Source organism: Notamacropus eugenii, chromosome 1, assembly GCF_028372415.1.
Source record: "Notamacropus eugenii isolate mMacEug1 chromosome 1, mMacEug1.pri_v2, whole genome shotgun sequence".
Taxonomy (NCBI): domain Eukaryota; kingdom Metazoa; phylum Chordata; class Mammalia; order Diprotodontia; family Macropodidae; genus Notamacropus; species Notamacropus eugenii.
In genome coordinates this window covers 352,621,819-352,644,051 of record NC_092872.1, presented here as the reverse complement: position 1 = coordinate 352,644,051, position 22,233 = coordinate 352,621,819, and the positions used below count along the sequence as shown (strand labels likewise).

At 38.9% G+C, this 22,233-nt stretch overlaps 1 long non-coding RNA gene across 1 annotated transcript in view; it reads left to right on the top strand.

Moving 5' to 3' along the window:
• Positions 1 to 22,222, top strand: part of LOC140518247 (uncharacterized) — a 162,267-nt gene extending 140,045 nt beyond the window's left edge. Inside the window, exon 3 of the long non-coding RNA XR_011971879.1 lies at positions 20,763 to 22,222. This is a non-coding gene — a long non-coding RNA (uncharacterized lncRNA). The remainder of the gene's footprint in view (positions 1 to 20,762) is intronic.
• Positions 22,223 to 22,233: the final 11 nt, after the last annotated feature.

Below are 22,233 nucleotides of genomic sequence, written 5' to 3'. Positions count from 1 at the left end.
AGAAGGGAGGAAAGAGAAATCTTTACAGCTTCCTAACCTGTATAATGAGAGGTTTTTGGATTCCATGACTTCCGGGTTTCCTATGACCCCATGTTGCATCTTCCCCAGGGGGCGGGTTGCTACTTTAGCTTTGCCACTGTGTCCTCTATGGTTTCATAGGTCTCGGGTGTAAGATTCTAAGTCTAAAGTTCAAAAGTTAATTGATTCTTTAGGAGTAATTATGGGATTTCTGCTGTGATTCTCAAGCATTCATAAAAGTTATACAAGAAGCTTGTAATCGACTTTTGAATTGCATCATTTTCACTAACTCTGAGATCAGAATATGGCATCCTTCACTGAATGGAAATTTCTTAAGCAAGCTCCATTTCCCTCCCCCATTTCCCCACCCCTCCCCCCTCTGTGCTACCACCCTCTAGGTGTGGTATTTTTTAAAAATGGAAAACTCAGCCTCGTTTCTGTTTAAAGTGCCGATCATTTCTGGATGAGGTCTTACTGGAGAGGGCAGAGAGTATCTTTTTAATGGCAGAAAATTGAAAGGTGGGGTCTGGATACATGGCTAATCCCTTGCCTTGATTTGATTGCAATAAGTGAATTTTCTGTCATAAATGGGGCATAATCACATTCAGTCCTATAACCTCATTTCCAGTCATCTTTATTCATTGTCGTTTTTATTCCAAGAATTCCTTGGCATGTTTGAGGAGCTACTGAAGTGTTTAATAGCTGTTCAAAGTAACAACATGCGCTGTTTAGAGCTAAACTGAGGGGAAAATAGACTTAACCAGTTGGGTCATTATCTTTGTAAGAAATGTGTTTGCTTGGGACAGGGCATGAAACAAATTCGTCATATGGAAACAACCAATGCTCATTACATTCATGTCCAAAAGGCATCATGGAGAAAGAATCTTAGATTGAGGAGTTGGGTAGCCAGGCTTCTCACCTCTAGGCCTGCTGCTCATTCACAGGATAACCTTCAGAGATGTCCTCTCTGGTCCTCAGTTTCCTCATCTGCCAAAAATGGACAGTAAACACTACCCTTTCTCCCCCAGGGAGCTGGTTTGAGAATCTAATGATATAATTGAGGGATTCCTTTTGTGAACCAGAAAGTATTCTGTAAACTGTAAAATTCAATTTGATTTAGCAAACACTTAATGAGTACCTATTGCATGCAAGGCTAGAGAAGCAACTTGCCCTAGTGTAATGGATAGAGTGACTGCAGTCATGAAGGCTTGGGTTCAAATTCCTCTAATACTTATTAGCTACAGAAATAAGACCATCTACTTAGTTATAGATGGGATTCAAGCTACTACTGCTGCCCTGTGTGCCTGGCATTGGGCTAGCCACCGGGATTGCAAAGACAAAAATGAAATAGTTCCACAGTGGAGAAGTTGACATTGTCCTGGAGGTGGTATGTCTCATACATAGATAAATAAATATAAGGTAAGTTGTAAAAGAAAAGAAGAAATCATTAAAAACTGGGATGATCAGGGGAGATTTCACTGATGAGAAAATGAAACCTGATATGAGCCTCTAAAAGAGATAAGGCTTCAAAAAGGCTGAAATAAGGGGGAAAGTGCATTCTAGGCATGAGACATGGCTTGTACAAATGTTTGTAGGCAGGAGATGTGATACTGTTTCATCCTGAGTCTGGCTGGAACTTAAAGGTGCCAAAAGTGGAATAATGTGAAATGAGGCTGAAAAGACAAAGTAGAGAGAGATTTAGGGGGTTTTCCATGTCAGGTTGATAAATTTCTATTTTACCCTAGTGGTAATAAGGAGTCAATAGAGACTTTGGAGCAGGAGAGGGAACCAATCAGGACTATACATTAAGAAGATCATTTTGGCAATTTGGGGGAGACTGGATTAGAAAGGAGAGACTGGAATCAGGGAGAACATTTTTCATGCTATTAGAATACTGTGGGCCATAGGTGATAAGGGTCTAAACAAGAGTAAAACATGTGCATAGAGAGGAGTCAGAGTACGAAATCTTGTGGAGAAAAAATATCAACAAGATTTGGTGACTGACTGAAATATTAGGGGTGAGGGTGAGGAAAATATCAAGATTTGCTCCAAGGTTACACCTAGAAGGAATCCAGAGACTGAATCTTTTCTTCCCCTCCCCTTATTCTGAGGTAGCTTCATGTTGAACAAGTTACTTAGGACATGGACTTTAATTCAGAGATATAAATAAGCCCTGTTCACAATTCAATTCAATCAAAAAATGTTCTTACCAAGTCAAGGCACCACAGCCAAATGGGTTAGTTCCAAACCTACTCTGTAAATAATGAGTCCACAGGAAAGAAGTCAATAGACATAAGGAGATTAGGGATGGAAGAGTAGAAGACACTAAGGGTAAGCTTCTGGAGGAGACAGGAGGAAATAGGATCAAGGGTACAAATGGAGGAATTGGCCTTGACAAAGAAAAAAGTCACCTCTTTCTCAAAGATTTGATCAAAGGATGAAGGCAGATGAAGTGTAGGATGTGAAGGGGTCAAAGGTGTGGGGTAGGGGAGATGAGGGAGTTGACCCCAAGGCCCTGTCCTAGGCTCTCTTCTCTTGATTCTCTCTCACTAGTTGACAATGGATTTAATTATCATCTTTCTGTAGAGATGGTTCCCAGATCCATCTATCCAGTCCTAGTCTCTCTCCTGAGTACCAGTCTCCCATCACCAGCAACCTATTGGATATTTCAAACTGGATGTCCCAGAGACATCCCAAACTTAACTGGTATAAAACAGAATTCATTATCTTTTCCCTAAAACCCATCCCTTTCCTGGACTTCCTTATTTCTGTCAAGAACACCACCATCCCAATAATCTCCCAGGTTCTCAACTTTAACATTATCTTTACTATCCTTTTTCCTAAATATATGGAGCTATCAATATAGAGGAAAGAATGCTGGGTCTGACAGTGAAGGACATGAGTTCAAGATCTGGCCCTGACACATACTCCCTGTGGAACTCAGGGCAAGTCATTTAAATACCTCTCTAGGCCTTGGTTTCTTCATGTGTAAAATGAAGATGTTGGACCAAGTGACCTGTAAGGTCCCTTCCATTCCTATGATCCATTCATTTCCCACATTTTCTTATTTCTACTGCCACAACAATTTTGAATCTGACTCTCTCTTTCTACTCACGTGGCCTTCATCCTAGATTAGGCCCTCACTATCACTTATCTGGGCTATTGCAATAGCTTTCTTGTTGGTCTCTCCACATCAAGCATATCTATACTCCCATTCATCCAACACAGAACTGCCAAAGAGATTTTCCCAGAGCATAAATCTGACCATGTCACTCCCCTGCTCAATGAACGCTAATGTTTCTCTGTTGCCTCCAAGATGAAATGAAGTCTGTCATATAAAACCCTTCACAACCTGCCCCAACCAACCTTTCCAGCTTTACTGCCTATTAATAACTTTTGCACACTCTTTGGTTCAGCCCAACTGACCTTTCTTTTCTTTATATATGGTGCTCCATCTCTCATTTTCATACTTTTATGCTTGGAATGTACTTCCTCCTCCTCTGAAAATTCCTTATTTCCTTCTCACCTCTTCCTTCTGGTCTCAGCATAAGCACTACCTTCTTGATGAAGATTTTCCTCATCTCCCCATTTCTTAATGCTCTCCGTTCCCAAATTACCTTGCATTTATTTTGTATCTGCACCATATATGCTCATTTATGCACCTGTTGTTTCCCCTGATGGATTATAAGTAGCCTGAGGGAAAGTACTATTTCATTTTTATCATCGTATGTATCCCTAGAAACTGGTACATTATAGGTAACTCAGTAAATGTTTGTTGAACTATTGATTGATTTGATTTTCTCAGTCAAGTAGGAAGTAGAATGGGGCAACTTCTGAAAGAAAAAAGGAAACAGACATTTATTAAACACCTGATGTCTGCTAGGCACTGTGCTAAGCACTTTACAAATATGATCTCATTTGATCCTTACACCAACTGTGGCATGGGGATTAAAATCTCATTTTACAATTGAGGAAACTGAGGCAAACAAGTTAAGGGATTTGCCCAAGGTCACACAGCTAGGAAGTATTTGAAGCTAAATTTGAATTCAGTTTTTCCTGACTCCAGGCCCAGCACTCCATCCACTGAGCCACCTAACTGCCTCTACTAAGAAGTCTTAGGGGCTGTGGGGAGAAAGAAGAAGGTTTAGAACAGTCTTTTCTGGATATACAATAGAGCTGATAACAAAAGAAGAAAAGAATTTATACACAAAAGTGAGGCTTGGTTGAGATTAAATGACATGAACTTGTACTGGAACCAGTTGGAGTTAATGGCCTTTGGTAGCATGGGCATGAGAGAAGGCAAGTACAGGTTGTGGGTATTGACCCTGGGTAAAGGACTGATGGGGTATGAATAATGATAGAACCAGAGGCAAGGCATTCCAGGGTAGAAGACAACACATTAGTTGAACTGGTCACCTCAAAGGTCAAGACTGTAAAGAGAAAAAAGTGAGGCCAGACATGGGTTAAAAATTAGGAAAACAGAAAGGGATTGAGAGAATGAAGATCAGAGTGGGATGGAAATAAGATGAGAGGGAAAGAGACAGAAAGATAAGAGATATTTATCACAGAGGCACTTTTTGAGTTTAAGATTATGAAATTAGCATAGATGTAGGCAATAGTGAAGATCTAAGCCACCCCTGTAAGTGACTAAGGTGTAATAAACAGAGCTGAGGAGGCTGAGTAAGTGGGAGATCAGGGTGTTTGAGGAGATGTGTATATTGAAACAACCATGTCTAAGAGGGGAGGTAGTGGGAAACAGTGAGTTTGCAATCCAGGCACAGAATTCTTTGAGAAGGGAGGAGAGAATAACCTGAAGGCCTCTATATCATGGTAACAAGGACATGAATAAGATAATATAGACAGAGAGTAAACTTTGAAGGAGTTGCAAAGTGACGGAAGCAAAAGGGGATCTAAATATGGCAGTGGACACCAAGGAGAAAGCTCATTCCTTCTTCTGGCCCAGTGTGTCCAGCAAGGTGAAAGAAGGAGCAGCCTACACTGGAGAGGGTAGCAAGGGATGTTGTATCTTCTGGAGAGAGCCAGGTATCCGTGAGCTCCAAAAGATAGAAAGAAGGCGCGATGAAGAGTTCTAGAAAGAAGGGAAGCTGTTAACAATAGAATGGCAATTTCAGAATTTACATTCAACCAGACAAGCAGAGACTAAAATGTTTTGCAAACTGCAAATACTTTTGTAAACTCAAAGTCCTCCGCGAACTATAAATGTATTTGTAAATGTTAAAATATATTTAAAATTGTGATATGCAAAGGGGAAATATTATTATTATGCATCTTGTTTTCATCTTTTTCAGTGGAATTCAAATAGAAATGTCCCTGAGACAAATCATGATCTTTATTATTTAATATTTATCTAATTATATTTAATATTTAACTAAAATATGTTTTATATTTTTATAGCTATCACTCTTTAATATTTCATGTTCTGTGGACTATTGCATAAGTGGATTATATAGCTGTTTTTGCCAGTGAATTAAAAAGTATTGGGATGTAAATTGCTCTTGGGTAGGTTTACTGAAAGCATCCTCTTGGACAACTCTAATAGCAGACAGGATAATGTATGTCATCTTGTCCTCACATGACTTTGATTTCATCTGCTAATACTCTATATTTGGAAAGCTTTTTTGTTCCACATAGTTTTTACATTATGATTATTTGGTATGGCAATATCCAAAAATATTGCCTTTAAAGTGTTATGAATCAGTGGTATGTCCAGGTGATTATAGGCAACAGCCCTGTCTATGATAATGGTCTAGTTCTGGTATAGTCTATTAGTTGAATTCTTAAGGATATTTTAAGGTCCATACTTGCAGGATGGGGATTTGTCATCCGTTAGTTGATGAAAGATAGGGAACTTCTGATCTATAATTCTAGCTACCATGTGGTATCTTGCTAGGTATTCAATAGATAAGTACTAAATTTTTGTGGTCTGCCATGATACGTTGCATAATTTGTATCATCTTGCACAAACTTACCTTGATCAATAAATCAAGATTCTTTAAGCATAAACGTCTGTAGTTTATGGTGACAATGATTCTTAACTGCCCTCATAGATCCCACCATTTCTATAAATAAATCCATGGGACTCAGGCATTTGTTGACTCTTCTTTGTTGACATATTGTTGAATTAATTAATATGGATATTACCCACAGAGGGCCATTTGATCCCATTCTTGGATCTTGGTCATTTTATAAGTTGTGTCCAGAGGTAAACCACCTTCAGTTATGTTTTACAAATCCGACAGGGTGTATTTTCTGTAAACCTACTGATGATGGAGAAGTGATTCCAACTTGTTCCAAAAATATTTCTGTTTTTAACCTGTTACTCTTTAGTTTACAGTTTCCACCCTGAGTGGGCTTTTTTCTTATAACATTAAGTGGGCTTTTTTGAGAATATCTTCCATCTTTTACATTCAAGATTGTATTTCCAAAAGTGTACGTTAATACTGGCGTCACGTAGGTGGTATCTCATAAGTGTTCACTGCTTTAAATATGGTGGGGGGGGGGGGTTCCTATTGAGCTTTGAATTCAGGATGCTGTTCAGCCTCTTGATATACACAGCCACAGATATCTCATTGATGGGTTTATGTCAGTTTGTCTTGCCTGAAAGCACTCAAGGTATTTGTAAGTAATGCCCTACATCTTTTGATTCAAAGTGACCCCTGAATTCAAGCTCAGATTCCTCAATCTTTGTCTTTCCTGGGTGCGCATTAAAATTTTTGTAATTAATGAGTCCAAATGACACTTTGATGTCACTGCAGAAAGATTCCACCAGATGGAGTTTTAAAATCTGTTTTTCAGCGGACACATATAATTTGTTGTCATCCATGTACATCAAGTGATTCATAAAATGTTGTGGTATGACTCCCTCTTTAACTTGGAAACAAAACTCAGTTCCATTTAGGAGAGATGGCAGTGGGCTTAAGGCTAGGTAAAATCATAATGGTATGAAATTGTCTCCCTGAAAAAAATCACATTTTTTGTCAGTTGTCCTTGGTATTATTGTTTTGGTGGCATGTTGTAAATAGAGAATGGTTTTCTACATGGACACCAAATGCTCTAGTGTTCTCACAATACCTGGACGTATTTGATATATTTGCAATACGAGAATAAGCCATGGGTGTGGGACTAATCTAAAGGCTTTGCAATAATTAGTAAAGCAACATGGTAAAGCAACTCATTATTTGCCCTTTGTACCCCTGGGATTTGGGGGCATACCCTTTTTGCTCTTTAAGCAATATATTGTTTTATTTTGTTCATAGATTTTTAAACATTCCAACCTATGCATGCTTTCTATTCTTGTATACATAAAAAGCACATAAATACGTAATTTGCCTGTATTTGGAGATGTCACTGGTATTCTCATATTGTAGTAGAGAGAGGGACACAGAGAAAGATAGTCAGAAAACAAAAATATATTAGACATTCTAGATTCCCTTTCTCTTAAGAAAGGTGGAATTCAGCCTGTATTTGAAAGGCGGTTTCTAAGCTATGGTGCTAGGTGGTGCAGTGGATAGAACACTGGCCCTGGAGTCAGGAGGACCTGAGTTCATGTACAACCTCAAACATTTACTAGACATGTTTGACCCTGGGCAAATCATTTCACCACCCTTAATTTCCAAAATAGTAAATAATTAAAGAAGCATATTGCTAGTAACTAATGTCCCACTGTGAAGTCTTTGAACTAATAATTGTGGATTTTGACCAATGCCTCCACTTTCCAGTTTTACACAAAGGCTAGAGTTTCACTAACAGCCACCTCCTTCAATATGATTGTCCTCTATTCATTGTATGGACAGTGCTAAAGCTTTGTGTTTCACAGTTGAACCAACGTGTTTTTATTGTGTTGGACTTCTTGTGACCCTACAAATGGCCTGAAATTGTCCACACTTTTTTTTTAATAGAATCAAAGGGGGGGTCTGAATGTGGTAGATATTCTTAAAAGAGGAGGAATATTCTTTTCTCTTCTCTGATTTCTTTGCATCTCAAGTCACCATAGTAAAGCATTTTTAATTAATATTGAATTGCATATTTTTGTTTATACTTCTTTGACTACGTATCATCATTAAATTTTGACTTTTACTTAATAAGGTAATTTAGACATTTTAATATCCTTTTGTTTTCTGACTATATTTCCATGTTTCTCTTTGTATTACCTTTAATTGAGTGATATGCAGTTAACATTTTTCTATTATATATATTGGCTAAATATTGAGAATACATTATTAGTGTTATTGCATTCTTCTCATCCTTTTCTATGGTATTGAGCTAGAAATAGTCCTGTGAAAAGTCATTACTCTTTATTTAATTATTTTCTTTTTGCTACATTTTAAGTTCCAAATTGTCTCCCTTCCTTCCCCACTCTGCACTAGGGAGGACCACAATTTGATGCAGATATATTTATAACCATACTATGCATACTTCTCTTTATCAGTTCTTATTCTGGAGGTGGATAGCGTCTTCCTTCATAGGTCCTTTGTAGTTGATTTGAATATTTATAATACTCAGAATAGCTTAGTTGTTCACAGTTATTCTTTAAACAATGTTGCTGTTACTATATACAGTGTTGTCTTGATTCCGTTCATTTAACTCTTCATTATTTCAAGCAAGTCTTTCCATGTTTGTTAAAAATTAACCTGCTTCTCATTTCTTACAGCACAGTAAGGTTCCATCACAATCATATACTATAACTTGTTCAGCCATTCCCCAATTGATGAGCATGCCCTCAGTTTCTAGTTCTTTGCTACCACAAAAAGAGCTGCCATAAATACTTTAGAAGATACAGGTTCTTTTCCTTTTTCCCTGATCACCTCGAGAAACACACCTAATAGGGGGTATTTCTGGGTCAAAGGGTGTACACAGTTTTATAACTCTTTGGGCATCATCCCAGGTTGGATCAGTTCACAGTTCCACTAACAGTGTATTAGTGTCCCAATTTTTCCACATCCTCATACAACATTTGTCATTTCCCCCTCCTATAGTTTTAGCCAATCTGATAGGTATGAGATGATATCTCAAAGCTTTTTTGATTTGCATTTCTCTAATCCATAATGATTTTGAGCATTTTTTCATATGACTTTATATGGCTTTGATTTCTTCATCCAAAAACTGCATGTTCATATCCTTCGATCATTTATCAATTGAGAGATGACTCATATTCTTAGAAATTTGACAGAGTTCTCTATTTGAGATATGAGAACTTTATCCAAGAAGCTGTCTATAATATTTTCACTCAATTTTCTGCTTTCCTTATAATCTTGGCTACAATGATTTTATCTGTATAAAAGCTTTTAAATTTAATGTCATCAAAATTATCCATTTCACATCTCACAATGCTCTCTATCTCTTACTTATTCACAAATTCTTTTCCTATCCATAAGTCTGATGAGTAACAGATTCCATGTTCTTCTAATTTATTTACAGTGTCTGCCTTTATATCTAGGTCATATGTCCATGACTCTTTTATTTTTAATGGTGTACAAACTATTGCACTGGTGGAATTTTTTAACTGCCTTTTGTAATTAAATCTAAGTATCATTATATAAGCTCTTCCTCTGTAGGCTCACAAAAACGCCCTCAGCATCACTTCAGCAGCAGACAGGACAAGAGAGTTGACATGCACCTCATCCTGTTCCCCCATGATTCTGATCTTCTCTACTTGGTATATTTTGACAGCTTTTCTTTCCATATAACTTGGAGATTATGAGTATTTGTGAATATATGGAGACAGATATTATAAATGTTGCTCTTCAGATTTTTGTGGATCGGTATTATGTCCTGGTGTTTGCTAGCAATAGTTCAGTCTGTGATAGTAATCTAGTTTCAATACAATTTATTGGTTGGGTTCTACAGGATATTTTGAAGCCTTTGTTTGTAACATGGTCATTTGTTGTCTGTTTGTCCACAAAAGATAATGAACTTCTGGCATATACTTTGAGCCACTAGATCATGTCTTTTCTAGGTATTTCATTTGTTCTAAGTTTCTGCAACTTGCAATCATATGTTACACAGTTTCTACTATTTCCTCCTATAATCTATATTGATTCTATTATCACGATTGTTACTAGAAAAAGAAAAGGGAAGGGAAGGCCGATGGTCAAAAAGTAAAAGCAGATGTGAATAGGGACAAGGTCTACCATGATCTGGCCTCCATTCTCTCTGATGCCTTTTGGTTTGAAAGGTTAGGAAATAGTGCCCCCTATGTGTTATATTGTATCATGAATAGATAGATTAGTAAATGGAAGGATGGATGGGATGCATGGATAGATTGGATAAATGGACTGAGGAATGGATCGATGGATGGACCGATGGATAGAGATGATGGACAGTGCTTCTATGATATGGAAGTTCTATGATTCTAACTTCTCTTCCAGTTTTGGCATTTCTGTGTTCTAATATCTCTTACCTTTGACATACTATGTTGTATGATTTTAAGGTTCATTGTAACTTTAACATTCTATATTTTATGTTTTGAGATCCCTTTCAGGGACCTATGTGTATCCTATATGTCCTATGATTTGAATGTTCTTTAAAACTCAAAAATAATTATAACCTAAATTGATTCTTGAGTGGAGATTTCAAACCCCAAGGGAAATAGCTGAAGTGTTAGGGGAAAATCTCTATCTCTGCATACCTCATATTGCCCCTCGTAAACAATGATCACTGTCTCTACATGTTGACGTAGCTCAGGGTGGAAATGAGATCCAAGTATAGGAAACCTAATGCAGTAGTTGAAAGAAGCACAGGCTTAAGGAGTAAACCTGGAGGAGATGTCTTGAGTCAACTCTAAAAAATAAGAGAATGCAGAACTGGAAGGGACTTTAGAAGTGTAGGACATGAAGTGTTAGGAGTGGAAGGGACCTAAAAGGTAGCAACAGAGGAAGTGGAAGTTGATCAGTCTTAAAGAATGGGTTGGATTTGGAAGGGCAGAAAAGATGGGAAGCAGGACATTTGAGTAAGGAAGCATATGCCAGAAGTTTTCTGATATTAATAAGGTTATAATCTAGCTTATGGAGGGGAATAATAAGAGATAAGGTTAGAAAGCCAGGTAGAGTTAGATTTTAGATACATTGCCAGGATTAGGAGTTTGGATTTTATCCCAAGGACCAGAGGGAGTCTCTGAAGGTTTTTGATCAATGAGTAGTTTTAGGAAGATTGTTCTGGCACCTATGTTAAAGATAATTAGGTCAGGGAAAAGACCAAAGACAGGGAGACATATTAGAAGCCTAGGCAAGTGGTACTGATGGCCTTAAGTAGGGAGCTAGATATGTGGGTAGGAAAAAGGAAATGCATGAGAAAGAACTAATGGATAACTTTGCAACAGGTTATACACACTGAGAGTGAAGGAGAAGGAAGAATCAAGGATGATTTTTTTCAAAGCTAGGTAACTTGGAGAATGCCGATGCTCTCGACAGAAACAGGAAAGTTGAGAGGACAACTGAATTTAGGAAGGATAATGATTCATTTTATTCTGGACATAATGAGTTCGAGATGCCAACAGTGCATCCAAGTGAAGATGTCCAGCAGGCCATTGAAAACTGAGAATTCAGAGTTTATAGAAATGATTAAGGATGCAGATAAAGACCTGGGAGTCCTTTCATCTCACAGAGATTCATGGAGGTCTAAATTGCTAAATTTAGATCGAGCCCAACCTCCTAATTTTCTAGAAAGAAAAACTGAGGCCCTGAAAAGTGACAGTTGTGAGACTCAAGCTGCAGCAGCATTGAGTGGTGAAAAGTGGGCCAATTTGGGAGTCCAGTGAACTAGGGTCAAAGCTTGGATCTGACATGGGTGTTACCTTTGTGCTCTTGGGTGAGTCAACCTCTCTGAGTCTTCCATTTCCTCCTCTTTTTTAAAATAAAGAGGTGGAAATAGATAACTTCTCAGACTCCTTCCAGCTCTGTCAATGAGCTTATTCTTCTAACTCCATATCCTTTTTCAGGGCACTAGGGTATTTATTCATGGATGGATGCATGAATGGAATCTTTAGCTTATACAAGCCACTCATCTGTCAAACAACTTAGGCTAAGAAAGAGCTAACCTGATCATTGGAAGGGGAGGGGGAGGGGAATGGTTTGCAGACAATTTTTGGTTGATCTGTATTCACGTAATTTCTAATGCCTATTGTCCAGAAGTTTTTTCCTTTAATTTTTAAGCCCATGTGTATTTTAAAGGAAATTCAATCTGTATGTTTCTGATTCATGTACACTTTAATCATTACACTGCTATTTTGTAAGAGCCATTTGAAGTCCGGGAAGTCTTTTGATGCTGTTTAAAAGGCTTTTAATAAGCATTTTAATCCTTTTTCTCTTAAAAACAGGAAGTGATAGTTTGCCAGTAGTTTAGAAAAAAAAAAATTTCAGCACCAGAAGGTCCAAGTTTGGTTCTAAACTCCAACCCTAGGAGTTCTCAGGGGCTCCTAATCCCAGACAGATGAGAAGGTCTATGCCCAGCTCCAGCTCCAAAATCCTACTCTTCAGAGAGGAGTGATGCCTCCTCAACGCCAAGGCCCCTTGAATTTGCTGTTTCACTGGCCTAGCTTCACAAGGGAGTGCAAGTGGCCTATAACCTTACAATCAATGTTTTGAGGAGGTTAGAATTCCATTCCCCTGCCTCCAAATTGCCCCGCTACTTGCCAGAGTCTCTGAAATTTCACCATTGAATACTATGGATCTCTATGCTGTAGGCTTTCAATGGGTTTTCATTTTGCTTGTCTTCAGAGAGTTTCTTCTATCCTTCTATTTTGTACAAATAAAGAAACTGAGGCCCAGAGAAATTGTGACCTTCCCTTCCCCACTTTGTAGCAAATAGCAAAGTCAGATCCTCTGAGCTAGAAGGGCCTTAGATTCATAGAACGATGCAGTCACAGGATTTTAGACCTTAAAAGGACTTCTTCCCTCTTTCTTTTTTTCTTTCTTCTTCCCTTTCTTTGTTCTTTTGTTTCCTTCTTCCCTTTCTCTTTTTCTTTCTTTCCTTACTTCCTTCTTTCTTTCTCTCTTTTTCTTTCTCCTAGAACCAAGACTTCATTGCATTATAAGTCTACTGGTGAGAAATTTTCTCCACCACACAAATCACCACTTTCTCTCCAACTTCCAGTCTTGTCTCATTGTCTGGGGGCACTAAAATATTAAATGACTTCCTCAGGATGACACCACCAGTCTGGTGTCAGAGACTGTACTTAGCCAGCTCTCCCTGACTCTAAGACTGGCTCTCTCTCCTATTGCATTCTAATCCTCTTCTTTTACAAAGAAGGAAGAGAAAGACCTGCAAAGAGAATGCTGAAGGTCACATATCAAGTCAATGGCAAAGTGAAGGCCACTGAGGGATATTTCAGGCCTTGGGGGTCACTGCCACTCCCTCTCTTTAATTTGGGAAAGAGAAAAGAGTCACCCTACTATCTGTCCCAACACTACTGGGTCTCTAGAAATGACCTCTTACATGAAGATGTGGGAATTTAGCACACTTATATATTTATTATATTTTATATATATATGTATGTATGTATGTATGTATGTATGTATTTAATTATTTAACCCAAAAAGAGCAAAACCAGAGACAGACAGACTTGGAGAGAAAAAGATCTACTAGGTGAATAATAATGGTTTACATTTAGATAGCACTTTCAGGTTTACATGGTACTTTCTTCTCAACAATCCTGTGAGGTAAGCAACACAAGTACTATATTATCCCCATTTTACCACTGAGGAAGATGAGGTTTAGATACTTTAAGTCATTTATCTCTAGCCCATGCTTTTAAATGTTCTATCAATCAAAGATGAAGGCATAAGAGTCCACACTTCTCCAACTCACAATGGATGTGACTCTGGAAGGGCTAAGTAACATTTTGGGTGTGGTATAAAAATATTACCATTTACAAGACACTTTATTATTGAAAGAGGTCTTTACAATTTACAAAGCACTTTCATATCTACTATCTACATCAGACTCAAGAGAGAAGCAGGCAAGAGTTTCCCATTTGACTGATGAAAATGAGGCCAGGAAGAGGAAGAACCTCACATAGACTAGCATTGTTAGGACTGAAAAACAGGGAATGGGAACACCTGACTCTGCGGGCATGACTCTTTCCTTAATGCCAGATAAACTTTCTCCCTGGTTTTTTTCTCCTACATGGGGGGCAACCTCTTTCCTGTAAAAAAAAAAAAAAAATGGATGTGTCAACCTGTGTTTTCTTCTGTTTTTCATCAGTGACCTTTCTGTTTGCCTGGCAGGGGTAAGGATTCCATTCACAAGGGAGGAGAGAAGGGTCACATTTCCCAACGCAGCTAAGGGGCGGGAGAGGACTTTGGCCCCGGCCTTGGTTCCTGCACCCTCACCTTCTTTCATTCAAAATTACTATCTTCAGATTGTGTCAACATCTGGCTGAGTTGACTTTAGCTGATTTTTTTTTTTTAAACCTGGTGAGCTTAAATTTCTAGTAGCAAATGATTAAAACTACTTTTAATTTACTCAAACGTTTGCTTCATCATTATTACTGATGAAGCAATTCTGTTTAGTCTGTGTCCTGAGCACCCTCTGGGGGTCCTGCCCACACTGTGGGAAAAAGGGAAGAGAAGCCTGGGAAGAGGAGGTATAGGCCCCACCATCAAGAGCTCCCATACTGTAGAGGAAGGTCAGGCGTGGAAATAAATAGGCAAGAGTTACCAAACCAATACAGAAGTTAATACAGGGCAAAATTTAGCATAAGGGTCAGCTAGGTGGCTCAGTGGATAAAGCACTGGCCCTGGAATCAGAAAGACTCACCTTCCTGAGTTCAAACCCAGCCTCAGATACTTATTAGCTGGGTGACCCTAAGCAAGTCACTTCACCATATTTGTCTCCATTTCTTCATCTGTAAAAATGAGCTGGAGAAGGAAATGACAAATCACTCCAATATCTTTGCCAAGAAAACTCCCAACAGGGGATTTTCAGGAGCCAAGATGACAGAGTAAGCAGTAAATTACTATAATTCTCCCATGTTCACCTCCAAACAACAATAAAATAGTTCCCTGAAACAAACCCTGGAACAGTGGAACCAACAAAAAGATGGAATAAAATAGTCTTTTAGCCCAAGAAATGTGAAAGATCACCAAGAAAAGTCTGTCTCACTCGAGCAAAATAGGAGCACAGTCCAGGATAGGAAGCATCCCAGTAAACCAGCAGCAAGCCTTAGCTCAACAAACCAGTGGGAGATCCTGAGCCCCAGTGTGGTAGAGCAGGCAAACTTCAATACCAGGACCCCTACATGCCTCGGCATAGCCAGGGGAATGGGAAGACTGTAGCTCCAAGAACCTCCAGGTGCTTCAGCATAACCATGGGCAAACAAGCAACTTTCAGTGGCCAGAGAGCCATGTGTTTCAGTATAACCCTGGAGAAATGCAGAAACACCCCATCAGCCTCAGCACAGGCCAGACAGCAGTACTAGGACCCTGACTCAGTACCAGATAAGCTTCTAGACACCTATGGCCTCCAGCAGGAAGGGCAGACTGGCGGAGGTGATAGACAGAAGAAAAACACTGGTGAGAACGGAAAGAGTGAAAGGAGAGAGAGGACAAGCAGGAAGGAAAATAGGATGGAAGGAAATACCCAGTTAGTAACCATAACTGTGAATGTGAATCGGATAAACTCTCCCACAAAACAGAAGCAGATAGCAGAGTTGGTCAAAAACTAGAATCCTATAATATATTGTTTACAAGAAACACACTTGAAGCAGAGTGACACACAGAGTAAAGGTAAGGTGCTAGAGCTTATGTTTCAGCTAAAGTACAACAAAGCAGGGGTAGCGATCCTGATCTCAAACAAAGCAAAAGTAGACCTAAGTAAAAGAGATAAGAAAGGAAACTACATCTTGCTCAAGGGTATCAATACTAACCATATGTGCACTAAGCGGTATAGCATCCAGTTCTTAAAGAAGTGGAGTGAGTAAAAGGTTCTTGGCCAAACAAGAGATAGAGAACATTAGGAAATGTAAAATAAATCATTTTGGTTATGTTAAATTAAAAAGCTTTTGCACAAACAAAACCAATGCATCCAAGATTAGAAGGAAAGCAGAAAGCTGGGAAATAATGTGTACAGCAAGTGTCTCTGATAAAAGGCCTCACTTCACTAGTACATAGAGAACCAAAGTTATAAGAATACAAGTCATTCCCCAATTGATAAATCGTCAAAGGACTTGAATAGGCAGTTTTCAGATAAAGAAATCAAAGCTATCTATAGGTATATGAAGAAGTGCTCTAAATCACTTTTGATTAGGGAAAATTAAAACAGTTCTCAAGTACCAATCTCATATCTATCAGACTGGCTAATATAACAAAAAAGGAAAATGATTAAGTTGGAGAGGATATGGGAGAATTGGGACACTAATGCATGGTTGGTGGAGTTGTGAACTGATCCAACCATTCTGGAGAGCAATTTAGAACCATACCCAAAGGATAATCAAACTGTGCATACCCTTTGATCCAGCAATACCACTACTAAGTCTATATCCCAAAGAGAGCATAAAAAAAGAAAAAGGACCTACATGTAGCAGCTCTTTTCATGGTGGCAAAATATTAGAAATTGAGGGGATACCCATCAGTTCAGGAATGGCTGAACAAGCTGTGATATATGAATGCAATGGAATACTATTGTGAAATTAGAAATTATGAACAAGCAAATTTCAGAAAAACCTGGAAAAGACTTGTGTGAACTGATGCAAAGTGAAATGAGCAGAACTAGGAAAACATTGTATACAGTATCAGCAACACTGCGTGATAATCAAGTATGAATGATTCAACTCTGCTCAGAAACACAATGATCCAAGACAAGTACAAAGGACTCATGAAGGAAAATGCTATCCACATCCAGATAAAGAACTGATGGACTCTGAATGCAAATCAAATCATACTTTTTTCCCTTACTATCAAATTACCTACCATTTTTGGAAGAGGGGAGGGAGGGAGAGAGAAAGAAAAATTTGGAACTCAAAGTCTTGCAAAACTGAATGCTAAAAATTGTCTGACATGTAATAGTGGGAAAAAAATATTATTAAAAAAAAAAAGAAAACCCCTAACAGGGGAATGAAGAGTCAAACACAACTGAAACAACTGAACATTAACAATTTTAGCATGACTATATCTCAAGTCTCCTTACTATACCAATGAAATCACCAGTCCTATAAAAACAAAACAAAATGAAATCTTAAAATATTCTCGATAAGGAGAGGAAAGAAAAGAACTCAGGAAAAATAAAAGACATCAATAAAGAATGATGCCCTCCCTCTAAGGTAACTTAAATGCATCTGTAAATTTTTCTCATTAAAAATTGTATAGCTGTGTAAGTAGGTATGTGGGTTATTACTATTGTCTTGTTAGCTGATTTTGTTGTTTGGTTTGGTTTGTAATGACAAGGTTAAATACTTTTTTCCTCATTCCTTTGGTATCCTCCCTTCTTTCATTTATCAGAAGAATCATTCCCTCAGTACCCTCAAAACTATGTCATCACTAGAACAGCCTTCCTCTACATGTATTTGGTCTGTCCCTGCTTTTAATCCATATTTGTTTTCCTTGGTATTATTTTCACTTCCCCAGGCAGCCCAACATCATTTTACATAATTTACTCTTTCTTCTGCCAGTCACTGTATCCTTAGGCAGAGCTCACACTGGCAAAGGTCCTCCTCCCAGTCTGGATGACACAGTCAATCCGTAAAGCTGTGTTAAACTCTGCCTGGGTTCATGGGAGTATGCAAAGCGTGGAGATTACAAAGACAAAAAGGAAATTGTTCCTGCCCTTGAGGGGCTTTGGTTAGTTGGGGAAGGAAATCTTGCTTTAGAGATGAGGCTTCCCTAGCTCACATAAGCTGAAACATCTCTTTTCTACAGAGACATTCCTGGTCCCTTGGTTCCATTGCATTGTCAAAGATTTCTAGTCTACTTGACCAGTATCTTTCTCCAAACTGTACCATCAATTCCTAACACTTCTCCAAGGCCCACATTATAAAACTCTTTTAATGTCCAACCATAGCCCTTCCTTTGATGATATTCTATTTTCTATTATATTTATATAATATATATTGGCATATTCTATTCTATTCTACGTTCTGTTTTTGAAACACTCCCAAGTAACTCAAACCACTTTCTCTGTATCATAATCTCAGAGCTGGAAAGAACCTTAGTGAGGATAAAATCTAATGACCTATGCTGGACAGAAATTCCCTCTATAGTATTTTTGATGAATATTCTACTTCTGCTTGAATCCCTCCTGTGATGGAGAGTTCACTACTTCTTTTTCAGAATGGCATAACATATAGAGTATTGAATTTAGGACATATGTTCGGATACTACATCTGCCACTTATGACCTGTATGACCACAACTGGGCCCAAAGCATTTAAAGTCTCTGAGCATCAGTTTTCTCAAATCTACTATGAAGTTTTGGATTATATATCCTCTAAGTCTCCTTCCAATCTAAATCTCCAATGCCATAATCCTTAAACACCTCATTCAACTGTTGAACAGCCACAACTACTCATTCTTCAACTGACCTGAAATCTGTCCGCATCTCTCCTAGCTTCCCCTTCTGGAGACATGAAGTGCAAGTCTAGATACAATAATCCTGTGTTAGAGCAGGAAGGGACCTCAGAAGGGAACAAGTCCAGCCCCATCATCTTACATAGATGAGGAAGCAATGGCTCAGAAAAGGAAAAGAACAGGAGTGCCCTGGGTCCCCTAGCTGGAAAGCATAAAGTTTAAGTTTTAAAGCCAAGTCTCCTGACTCCATGTCTAGATACTTTCCATTAGACCATGAGATCCTTGAGAGCAGACCATCTTTTACCTTTCTTTGTATCCCCAGCACTTAGCACAATACATGACATGTAATAGGAGTTTAATAAATGTTTGTTGACTGACTTTCCTCTACTTCACACTTGCCCTACCTTAACAGTCTAGAAGATTCTTTCAGATAGCTGGTATGCTCCCTCTAAGTCTTCCTATATATCCTTACTTGCCTTAAACCATCTTCATCTAGCACAGTTTTAAATCCCATCAACATCCTCATTGTCTTGTATGTGCTTAACTTCTCAATACCATTCCTACCAATAGCTTATATTTATCTGATGATTAGGAGACAGCTAGGTAGCTCAATGGATAGAGTGCTGAGTCTGGAGTCAAGAAAATCTCTGAGTTCAAATCCATCCTCAGAAATTTACTAGCTGTATGATCCTGGGCAAGTTGTTGTCTTAACCCAATGGAGGAGGAAATGGCAAATGATTCCAGTATATTTGCCAAGAAAATTCCTTGGACGGTACTGGTACGCTGACTGATCCATGGGATCACAAAGAGCTGGACACCACTGAACAACAATGATTAAAATTTATAAATGATTTTAGTAATAATATTTGTTGTTGTTGTTTAGTCATTTTAGTCAATCTCACTCTTTGTGACCCCATTTGGGGTTTTCTTGGGCAAAGTACTAGAGTGGTTTGCCACTTCCTTGTTCAGCTCATTTTACAGATGAGGAAACTGAGGCAAACAGGATTAAGTGACTTGCCCAGAGTCACCCAGCTAATAAGTGTCTGAGGCCAGATGTGAACTCAAGTCTTCCTGACTCCAGGCCCAGTGCTCTAGCCACAGCGACATACAGCTAATATTTTATAACACTTTAAGGTTTTCAAAGGGCTTTACAAATTCATTTTATTCTCCCAACAACTCTGGGAAGGAGGTGCTATCATTATCCTCATTTTACAGATGAGGAAACTGGGCAAGGAGACATTAAACGACTTAACCTAAATTTATACAGCTAGTAAGTGTCTGAGGCAAGATTTGAACTCGTCTTCCTGACCACAGATACAGCACTCCACCCACTGTGCCACCTTAACTGCCTCCTTTATTTAAGAAAGCATCTCAGAATCAAAGATTTTCAACTGCAAGGGACCTTAGGGGTCATCTAGTTCAGCCCCCTTATTGATTAGGAAACCAAGGCCCAGAGGAATAAAGTGATTTGCTCTAGGAAATACAGGAAGTAATTGGCAGAATTGGGATTTGAACACAGATCTTGGACCTCCAAAACCTGCACCCTGTCCATTGTACCATGTTGCCTGGATTTTATCTGATATTGGATTATTACTTCCATTTTACTGTAGAATAAGTAACTCCCTTCCAGAGTCACATAGAATTTCCTGTTGACTATCAGGTCATCTCTCTGTTTCCTGGATTTCTTCATATGAGTATATTTTCTTAATATATGATATCATTCTGCCCCATCCCTCTTATGATAGTACCAGGAAATAGCAGAGCTGGAATTCAAACCCAGATCCCCCTAACTACAAATTCAATGTTCTTTCTAATAACACCATACTGTCTATTAAAATCAGATGTACAAAATGGGATATCACATTGCAGATGGGAAATATGGCGTCACTGGAGATTAAAAAAAAAAAAATAAAAGCAAGTCTCCCAGGGCCAACTCCAACAATAATGGAACTCTAGCTCTCCTGTGAGTAAAGAAGCTTAGGGGGCGGGGAAATTCTCTTGGCAGCCCAGCCCAGGAGGAAATGGGGTGTGATGGAAAAAACGTTGGCCTTAAAGACAGAAAGAAGGCTTTGGTTCTAAGCAATATGCCTTCTAGCTCTCCCATTGCCTCATGCTCAGTTTTACCTTCCCTCCCCTGCACTCCCATGTTGCTCAACTTCCCTCTTCTGACATCAGACATTCTCCAGTCTTTCTAATGAGTTAATAAATCTTTACATTTCCCCAACAGCTCATTGTTTTTGTCTGGAAGAGGCCTGGTCCAGAGCCTTCCTAGAAGAGTTGTGGAAGGAATGACCCCCCTGAGAACTGAGCCCTTGTGAGCCCTCCAGCCTCAGCCCCTGCCCCAGGCCCATGGGCTAAGGGTTGACTGATCACCAAGAGGCTGTGGAAAAATCAGTGAATGCCCGTTTCCAGGAAGATTTCAAAGTATTATTTTTTTTTCTCCCAAGAATCAATGCGAATTTCCTCGAATTCTTCTCCATTGACTTAAATACAAGGGTGAAGACAGGGGTGAGATCCAGGGCAAAAGACCCCATGAGCTCCACTCTCTCAAGTGTTCCTCACCACCACCACCCCTGGGAATTCAACAACTAAATGGTCCTGAAGAAGCCACAAAAAGAAATCCAGATGTGGATTCGAGGTAGGAGGGGACAGAAAGGGCCAATGTGCCCCCACCCCCCACCTCCACCAAAGGCCAACACACATAATTAGGACAGCAGCAGAAACAATAGTGGCAGTGATAATTCCCATTTTTATAAAACTGTGTTTATAAAATGCTTTCCTCATAATACTCTTGTAAGAAAGACAATGAAAGAATCCTTTTCCAAGTGAGGAAACTAAAGGTCCAAGCTGGTAAGGTGTCTCGTCCAAGGTCATTTAACTTTTAAATGTCAGAGTAGGAACCTGACCTGTCTCCTGACTCAAGACAAGCACTTTTTTCGCTTAGCCTGACTGCCAGTCTGCTCTGCTGGGAGCTGCATCCTGGCTCATCCTTCTAGAGACAACCCACTCCTCCCACTTTAACCCCTTCCTCACCCACACAATCAGAATCACAGTTAATAACATCACAGATCACAGAGTTATAGCTGGAAGGGACCTCAGAGGCCATGTAGTCTGGCCCTTTTACAGGACAAATGAGGAAACTGAGGCCCAGAAGTTTAAATAAATTGCTCAGTCACATGACTAACAACTGGCAGAAATATCAGAGGTAAGATTTGAACCCATGTTTCTTGACAGAATGAGACCTGAGTCTAAACAATAATTCACATTTAATCTAACTGAGAATAGATTCTTAAACAAGCCTTTCTAATTTAGATTGTGAACTTGTGGGATTGGAGTTAGCAACAAAGCCAGGTTAGTTTGTCTTTTCTATCCCTGAAGGCTCCTAAGTACTTCTACTACTCTTCCTGCCAGGTGGGAGCACCTTGTCCCAAGAGAATAAAGAAATGCTTTGAAAAAACACCTTCTTGAAGTTATTTTTTTTTGATAGAAAGGGAACATAGTGTGGTAGAAATTGTATTGAAGTTGTCAGAAAACCCCAGTTCTGCTACTTACTACTTGTGACCTTGGACAATTCACTTAACCTCTCTTGGAGTCATTTCCATCTTGTAGGAAAGTATACTACAATTCTCATATTCAGTAACACCATTAAAATCTTACAACCCAAAATAAATTCACATTTGTAGAGTATGTCAGAATTT